The sequence below is a fragment of the Perognathus longimembris genome, chromosome 7 (assembly GCF_023159225.1).
Source record: "Perognathus longimembris pacificus isolate PPM17 chromosome 7, ASM2315922v1, whole genome shotgun sequence".
Taxonomy (NCBI): Eukaryota; Metazoa; Chordata; class Mammalia; order Rodentia; family Heteromyidae; genus Perognathus; species Perognathus longimembris.
The window spans coordinates 78,306,185-78,314,823 of record NC_063167.1 but is presented as its reverse complement, the minus strand read 5'-3'; positions in this window follow the sequence as shown (position 1 = coordinate 78,314,823).

The following is an 8,639-nucleotide window of genomic DNA, read 5'->3' as shown; positions in this document are numbered from 1 at the left end:
AACACCAAAGGGGGAGAGGGTAAAAAACGAAAGATAAATAGTTAATGTGAATGTACTTGTCTGTTCATATAATAATTTCAAAATCAATTGGCCACAAATAAATTGAGTGGTTTGCTCTTTGTGCTTTGGGTTTTATCTGAGCCTTTGCCCTTCTCCTTAATGCCTAATAAGTTAATTACAACACTTTGGAGGATTTTATTATGTCACAAATTCTTTGTTTATATTCCAAATTAATAAATTTTTGAGTAAAGGCCCAGAAATTGCATAGAGGTTTATAGAGTTTTTTTTGTCATTTAAAAAGTCTGTTTTTTTTTCTCATTTAAGTTTTAGATTATGTTTGGCTCGGGGTGTTTTTAAAACTCATAGAATGGTTGCATATTTAACCAATTTTCATTTTGAATATTGCATTGAGAATTTGCTTAGTATTGAAAGCAGGAACTATAACAGCTATTGCATGTTCAAAGAGTTTCTACCTTTGAATGGACTGTTTAATAATAGCAAGAAGAAAAAAAGGAGAAGAGGCATATGGGAATGCATAACTAGAAGAACTTAAATTTGCTTCTAATTGTGATCTATTTTAGTGCAATTATTCTCAGCTAGTTACCCCCAAACTAAAGATTACATTTCATTATCGCTCCCTTTGCACAGTAGTCAGTCTTTCAAGAGCATATAAATACACCATGAACAATTTTGGTTGGTTGGAGGTAACATTTTCACCTTGTGTTATAAACAAAGGATAAGGAGAGCACTAGTGTGGTAGAAGAGTAAGTGCTTGAGTATCAATGGTCCATCTCCATGAGGGATTATACATTAATACATTGATTGTATCATTGATTGGCCATTGATACACTGGCCAAGTTAGCTGCCTAAATCAAAGGCCATGTCATTGAAGATGATTTGTGCCTTCAGTTGCAGGGCAAGTGCTGCATGACCTCACCATACTTTCCTCTGCAATAAGGCCAGTGTTTCCAGGATTCTACTATCTTGTTCTTGTTCTTGTTCTTGTTCTTGTTGGTGGTGGTAGTATTTGCTTGGTGTCAGAATGTGAAGGCCATGGAGCTGAGTGCTTCAAATTCTTGGAAGACCTGAGCAGAGAAACCTTGTACTGTTGTATTCCACTGAAAAATTTTCCCCACTTACATAACTATAATTGCTCAAGTGGCTCCTCCACGCCAGGCACTGTTATTGACTCTGAAATTCATCAGTGAACTGGCAGACAACAATTCTGTCCACATGTACCATTCTTTTTTCAGTGACACAGACAATAAGCTAACTAATAGGTTGTATTCAAAAGAAATCATACAAAGAAAGCCTCAGGAAAAGAACAATAAATAGGAGTCTGTTTGAATAGAGTAGGTTTTACTAAAAAATGACTACTTTATTGTTAGAATTGTTTTCGTTCACTTTCTAATTGAAAATAGATTGTACTAGAGAATTTAAAAAAAAAATCCCTGCAATTGAGGGTTGTCACTAAAGCATGACTTAGCAAATGCTGACTGATATATGTAGAATTATAACCTTCTTCTGAAATGTAATTATATGTATTTTAAGAGGGGGGTATTTCTCGCTGAAATGTTGATAGTTTAAGAAAGTATATCAGTTCCACAAGAACACATCCTTTACTACAGGATCAGTTAACAGAAAGTTGAGAATGGGATTTTAAAGTGAGAATGAAGGAGACAGCTACACAGCAACAATTAATGAAAAGAAAGAGTGAACTGCCTTGCACATTCCCTTTCAAATTTGTCTCCAATGATAAAGCAGGTGAGTAAAGATGTTCTAATTTCACCAAGATCACACTGCTGAGGTATGGACCGAAGCAAGCAGAAGATATTTTGTACTTAATAACACATTTCCAAACAATGTCTCAGTCTGAGGATAGACAATAAGAAGTTTCTCAGGCTTGAGTTCTAGGTCTAAAAGATCAATGAGCAGGCAACAAAAAATAAGAGTGCCAAATACTGTTGACTGAAGAAACTCAGCATTTTGATGAAAATTGTTATTGAAACACAAATATATGCTATTCATATACCTTGTAAGAACAATATTTGGAGGTTCTTAATCAAATACTTATAATAATAAATAGGACAAAGGATTAGTCTTTAATGTACCAATCCTTATTCAGTGTAATTCAAATACTTCAAAAACTAAACAAACAAAATGAAATTAACTAAGAAATTTAGAAGAAAAATCAGACTCCATACAATCAAAAAAGCACAGAAATAGGGTAAAATTGTGCTTTTTCTCTTGATATTAACAAAGAACAAGACTAGTATTCATTTCTAAGAATGTAAAATAATTTCTATGTTTAAAACAGCCCAGGTATAATGTTTTTAGAAAATGATTAACAATAAATAGCAGAGGATTTTCAGGAGTTCATTTCTAGGAGAATTTTTAAGTGAGAACATGAGCTATTAATATGTATTATTGGGCTTGTTTTTTGTTTTATAATAATAAAATATTGGAAATCCACTTCATGACTCAGAAGAATGGTTAACCAAGGCTTGTGGAGAAAAATAAGTTTGTCATAATCTTTTATATGTGACATTAAAAAAGATAAAAAATTATGGAACAACTACGAGAGAATCATCCAAATTTTCCATCTTTTCTGCAAAATAAAATATTGAGTGATTATATTATTTTTTAAAAGTTTTTACTCTTTAAGCAAGGCTGAATGAGAGCAGGTATTTCATTTTGCTCACTACTGGCACCCATTCTACAGAGTACTGCCTGGAATATGGTAGTATCCACTTACTGAATAAATGAAGGCATCATCTATTTGTATAAACACGGCAAATACCTATAGAATAGCAGATAGATTTTTCAAGGTAAAACAATCTGGTAAGAGGATAACAAATGATTGCCTAGAGGAATGTGGCTAATGAATAAAACATTCTTAACACTATTTAATAAGGAATTGTTTTCCCCAGTAAGTAGATAGATTTGCCTTGTGTTTTTGATGTTTTCTATCTTTTTTGCACCATAGTTTTATGGATTCTTACATAAAATAATTTTATTTCCTTGAATAAATACAACTATGGCTTTTCTATTTTTCTATTACATGCTTGGGGGAGGGGGAACAATCTTACTACTAGGTGGTATTTCAAGTTAAATATTATATAGTTAAACAAGCCAAACTAACTGTCAAAGAGAAGATGCTACAAATCTTCCTAAGAATAGAATTATTCTCACAAGTATGTCTCATAAATGCAATACCTGCATAAGAATATGGGTAAAACAAATTACCAAATGCCTAGAGTTTCACAGTACCAAGTAAATTCTCTCATGTTGTAATCTCCACTAAAATGAACACTCTAAATAGCAGTTCCCTCTACCACCTATCATCTTGTAGTCCCACCTCTGGTCTCTACTTTATTAGCAATCATGAGCCCTCTCCTTCTATCTGGGTATCACTCAGTGCTTTGTGGGGTTGAAGGTCAGAGTGAACACATGCTGTAGAAACCATGTCTCTTCAATCTGCTGTGTGTTAACTTGACAAGTCCTTCTTTTAGTGCCAGCTAACTCAGGGATGAAAGGAATATGACAATGCAAATACAGAGAATCTATAGGTTTAACACTTGAGGTTTCAATTAAAACCTCAGACGTGAACACATGGACACCTTAAATATGGAGAGTATGCTGTTAAGCAATGTGCCACACCTTGTGGCTCTACAGCCATACCTTCCCTGCTTCCAAGATTCCATTTGTTGGGACTAAAGGTTTAGAAAGCAATCCATAGGACCCATTCTAGACGCCTGGCTTATTTTTCCGCCAGAGCAAACCAACGAAATGTCAACTATTTTTTTTTTTTTTACCACTTTCCATTTTGCCTCTGCTCCCTTTCCAGTGCACTTAGGAATAGTTAACACCATTATTTCCCTATTTCCAGCAGCCACTCAAATACATATTAATATCCAGAATCTTAGAAGCAGGTTCTATCATATAGTAACTCAATTTCTCAAGGGTAGGAATCAAGACACAGAGTAGGTAGGCAATTTGCTCAAGGCCCACACAAAGCTGGGAATTAGACCTGGGTTAAATGACTCCAAACTCTATTTTCCAAGACACTACCCTCTACTGGAACTTCCATGAACATGCTAAGATCATTCCTTCATTCACATTATAGTAATATTCTTCTAATTGGTCTCTCTCCCTCCATGGCTGCCTCCCTAAACTTCATTCCCAGGCTCACTCACCGACTTTCTCTGTCTTATCACCATTCTTCTATGCTAGTCTTTGTCCTTTGACTCACTAGTTAGTTGTTCCCATCCTTTCCCAAAATGAGATAAACACACACACACAAACACACGACTCGGGCTACCAAAATCAAACAAACAAACAAACAAACAGTGTCAACAGGGGATACACCAAACGGAAAAAATAACCTCAAACAATACATTAAAAAAAATAGTGATACTCACAAGACACTGTGTTGGAAATGAACTTTACAACTTGTGTGGAAAGGGCATCATGGAGGAGGGAATGAGGGAGATAATGAGGGAGAAGGTAACAATGTTCAACAAGAAATATACTCGTCTCACTTATGTAACTATAACCCTTCTGTACATCACGTTTACAATAAAATTAAATTAAATTGAGGAAAAAGAAAACAAATGAAAATGTAAAATGGAGGAAGCCTATGTGGTTACCAGATTCTAAGAGCAAGTATACACATTCAAGGGCAGAGATCAAAGAACAAATAAGAATAAACACTGAAGAGCATCAAAGAAATGGGGATATTTCTGGAAACTATCCTAGGATACCACCCATCATTCCTCATTGGAATTCTCATCCTTAAGAAGGTGAGAAAGAACTAGAACTAGAAGAGCTGATTAGGGCTAATTTGATTACTTTCCTTTTTTTTTTTTTTTTTTTTTTTCCAGTCCTGGGCCTTGGACTCAGGGCTTGAGCACTGTCCCTGGCTTCTTTTTGCTCAAGGCTAGCACTCTACCACTTGAGCCACAGCGGCACTTCTGGCTGTTTTCTATATATGTGGTGCTGGGGAATCGAACCCAGGGCTTCATGTATACGAGGCAAGCACTCCTGCCATATTCCCAGGCCCCTGATTAGGGCTAATTTGAACTCTGGCTCCAAAATATAAAGCAACATGACTTGCAGCAATCTTTCTTAGGTTCAGCTTCCCCTTTAATAAGACCAAAAGAAAAATGCTGAAAAAGTGCAGCAATGGAGCACACTGGCTTCCCAGGTCATTGAAGTGAATCATACAATCTGTGGGTGGAGAGGGGAAGGCGGGAATAGGTGAGAATGAAGGAACAGATGATACTATGCAATAGAAAATGTACTTACTGCCTGATGTATATAAAGGTAACCCCACTGTGTGTCAATTTTAAAACAACAATAAAGTAATTTAGGAAAAAGAATAAATCCCTAATGTAGTTATCAGCCATACATGAGATAATTAAAAACAATGCCTGGCATTAAGTAGTTTACACTGTAGCATCCTGGGAGAGCCAGCTATAGGTAAAGAAGTATGAAGGATGTGGACAAAAGGTTTCAAACGTGAAGTTCCAACTCTACCACACGGAATCCTCAAAGTCAGATTTCCAACATGGAACAGATTCATAAATGATCTCTAGATTCACCTATCATGCAGGCAGCAGATGGGTGGAATTTTGTCTTATTCTTGTGTGTTCAAGAGTTAGGGATTTGCAGTTGCCTGTATGCTAAGGTTTAGCTTTTATGTGAGGACATACTGACTGCTGGCCACCCACATTTGGCTATTCCCACATCTTCATGTAGCACCTACAAGTTGGGGTTACATCTACAATGGCTTGAGCAAGGCCAAGTTCTGAGTTCTCTTAACACCTAAGCTGTGCCAATTGATTACTCGTCCTTCAAGGATGACACATTGGAAGGTAAACTGTTGTGGCTGACCTTGGTTTTGTGATTTCTGAGAGTCACCATGTGTGATTATATCTTAGGAGGCTTCGAAAATCTTAGTGTTTAAATGAATACTTAGACTTCGTTGTCAGACTGACTTTTCTTTCCTTCCTTCCTTCCTTCCTTCCTTCCTTCCTTCCTTCCTTCCTTCCTTCCTTCCTTCCTTCCTTCCTTCCTTCCTTCCTTCCTGCCTTCCTTCCTCCCTCCCTCTCCTTCCTCCCTCCCCCACCTCTTTTTCATGCTAGTCCCAGGGCTTGAACTCAGCATCTCTCATTTTTTCTACTTTCTTGCTCACTGCTGGCAAGTCTACTACTTTAGCCATACCTCCAGCCCAACTTTCTGCTGCTTAATCAGAGATAGAATTTCAGGGAATTTTCTGCCCAGGCTGACTTTGAGCTTACTGTTTTTCTATATCTTAACCTCCTGAGTAGTTAGGATTGTAGCACCTGATTCATTCATTATTTTTTAAGTTTTCTTTTGATGGCACTAAGATTTAAACTCAGGGCCTTGTTTCCTAGGCAAGCACTATAACATATGAACCATACCCCCAAACATCATTTTTGCTTTAGCTACTTTTAACACCTTGTATTTTTGCTCAGGCCTGCTTCATCCACTTGAAAATGCCCCCCACATCTCTGAGATTACAGGTATGAGCCATTATGTCTGGCTTCTGGGTCTGGGTCTTGTCACCTTTAAACTCTTCATTGCCTGGTAACTGAACACACAGTAATTACCATTTGAAGTATTTTTGTGTAAGCCTAGGGGAAAACACATATGAGTAACAAAACCTTAGGAGCACACTTAGGCAGCCAATGGTATTCACAAGGACTAAGTGTGAGCTTGATTGCCAGGAAGCCTGTTCAGCCTCTGGTATTTATAACCATTGATGGGACTCTAGTCCTGGAACCATTGTTTCAGAGGTGAGAAACCAGGAGGAAGGATTAAAACAGGAATCCTACTAGTGAATAGAAGATGACACTGTGTGTTGAAATGTTTCAAAATCCACTAAGACAGCAACAATAAAAATGATATCTTATAAAACTGCCAGAGAATGAAATTCTAAGTCCTGTGGAGAGGGCACAAAATCAAAATTTGACAGGACAAAAATGTGTTATTTTGTCCTTCATCCTTGGCAAATCAAGCAGCAACCAAAGGTCTGGGGCTAGAAGAAGGGCTGGACACAGGGAAGGCACCAGCAGAGTCTTGTTGAGGACCCATTCTGAGCAGGGGTTTCCAAATGCTTCCAGATGTTGTACAATAGGGACTGACTTGAAGGCAACTGCTTCCTGTCTAGCTGAAAATGTGTTAGGCCTTCTTGGAGTTTAAGTTGGCATCACCATGAAGGAGATGTCTATCTTCATAGACCTGTCCAGGCACTCTGGATAATAACAAACATATAACATATATTAAAATGTGCTTCTAGGTCTGTGCATATAATGAATTCTATCTCAAAAGGAGATTCTTTTTTTTCCTTTTTAAAAAAATAATTGCTTATTTATTGTCAAAGTGATGTACAGAGTGGTAACAGTTTCATACTGTAAGTAAGGCCATGGGTACGTTTCATTACTATTTGTTACCTCCTCCTTAATTCCCCCCTCCTCCCTCCCCCTTTCCCTATCCCCCATGAGTTGTTCAGTTGGTTTACACCAAATGGTTTTGCAAGTATTGCTTTTGAAGTTATTTGTCTTTTTATCCATTGTCTCTCTATTTTTATATTCCCTTTCACTTTCCTAGTTTTAATACCAGTATATACAGTATCCAGGGTATTCAGATGAGATACAGTGATAGTGCGTGTACAACCACAGGAAGGGGATACAAGAGGATCATCAACAAAAGAAGCTATGGTTTCACATGGCATGTTGAAAGTAATTACAACAGTGATATAACACTTGTTTCCATAACATGGAGTTCATATCACTTAGCATCATCTTATGTATTCATAAGGATATAGCTTTTGGGCTCCTCTCCTGTGATTAGCCTAAACCTGTGCTAATTATTCCCTTTGAGGGAAACCATAGAGTCCATGTTTCTTTGGGTCTGGCTCACTTCAGTTAGTATAATTTTTTCCAAGTCCTTCCACTTCCTTATGAATAGGGCAATGTCATTCTTTCTCATAGAGGCATAAAATTCCATATATGTACCACATTTTCCTGGTCCATTCACCTACTGAGGGGCATCTAGGTTGGTTCCATAGTTTAGCAATGGCAAATAGTGCTGTGATGAACATTGTTGTGCTGGTGGCTTTATATGTTCTTGTTTGTAATATTTTGGGTAGGTGCACAAAAGTGGGGTTGCTGGGTCATAGGGGAGCTCTATATTTAGTCTTCTGAGGAATCTCCATACCGCTTTCCAGAGTGACTGAACAAGTTTATATTCCCACCAACAATGAAGAAGTAGGGTTCCTTTTTGGGCACATCCCCTCCAACATTTCTTATTGTTAGTTTAAGGAGATTCTTTTATACAAAAGTTTAGAAGAGAGAGTTATTGTGATGTTCTCCTTTCTATTTTTATAAAGAATTCCATTTCTATGCTATATGGATTCTTTCTCCTAGGTTACTCCCAGGTATTTTTTTTCTGTGTTTGGTATCTAGTTAATTAAAATTTAAGTATATAGAGTAGAAATGAGTAGATGGATAGATGATAGATAACAGAAAGATGGATGATACATACATATACACATGCATGCATATATATATATATATATATATATATATATATATATATATATACATAAATGG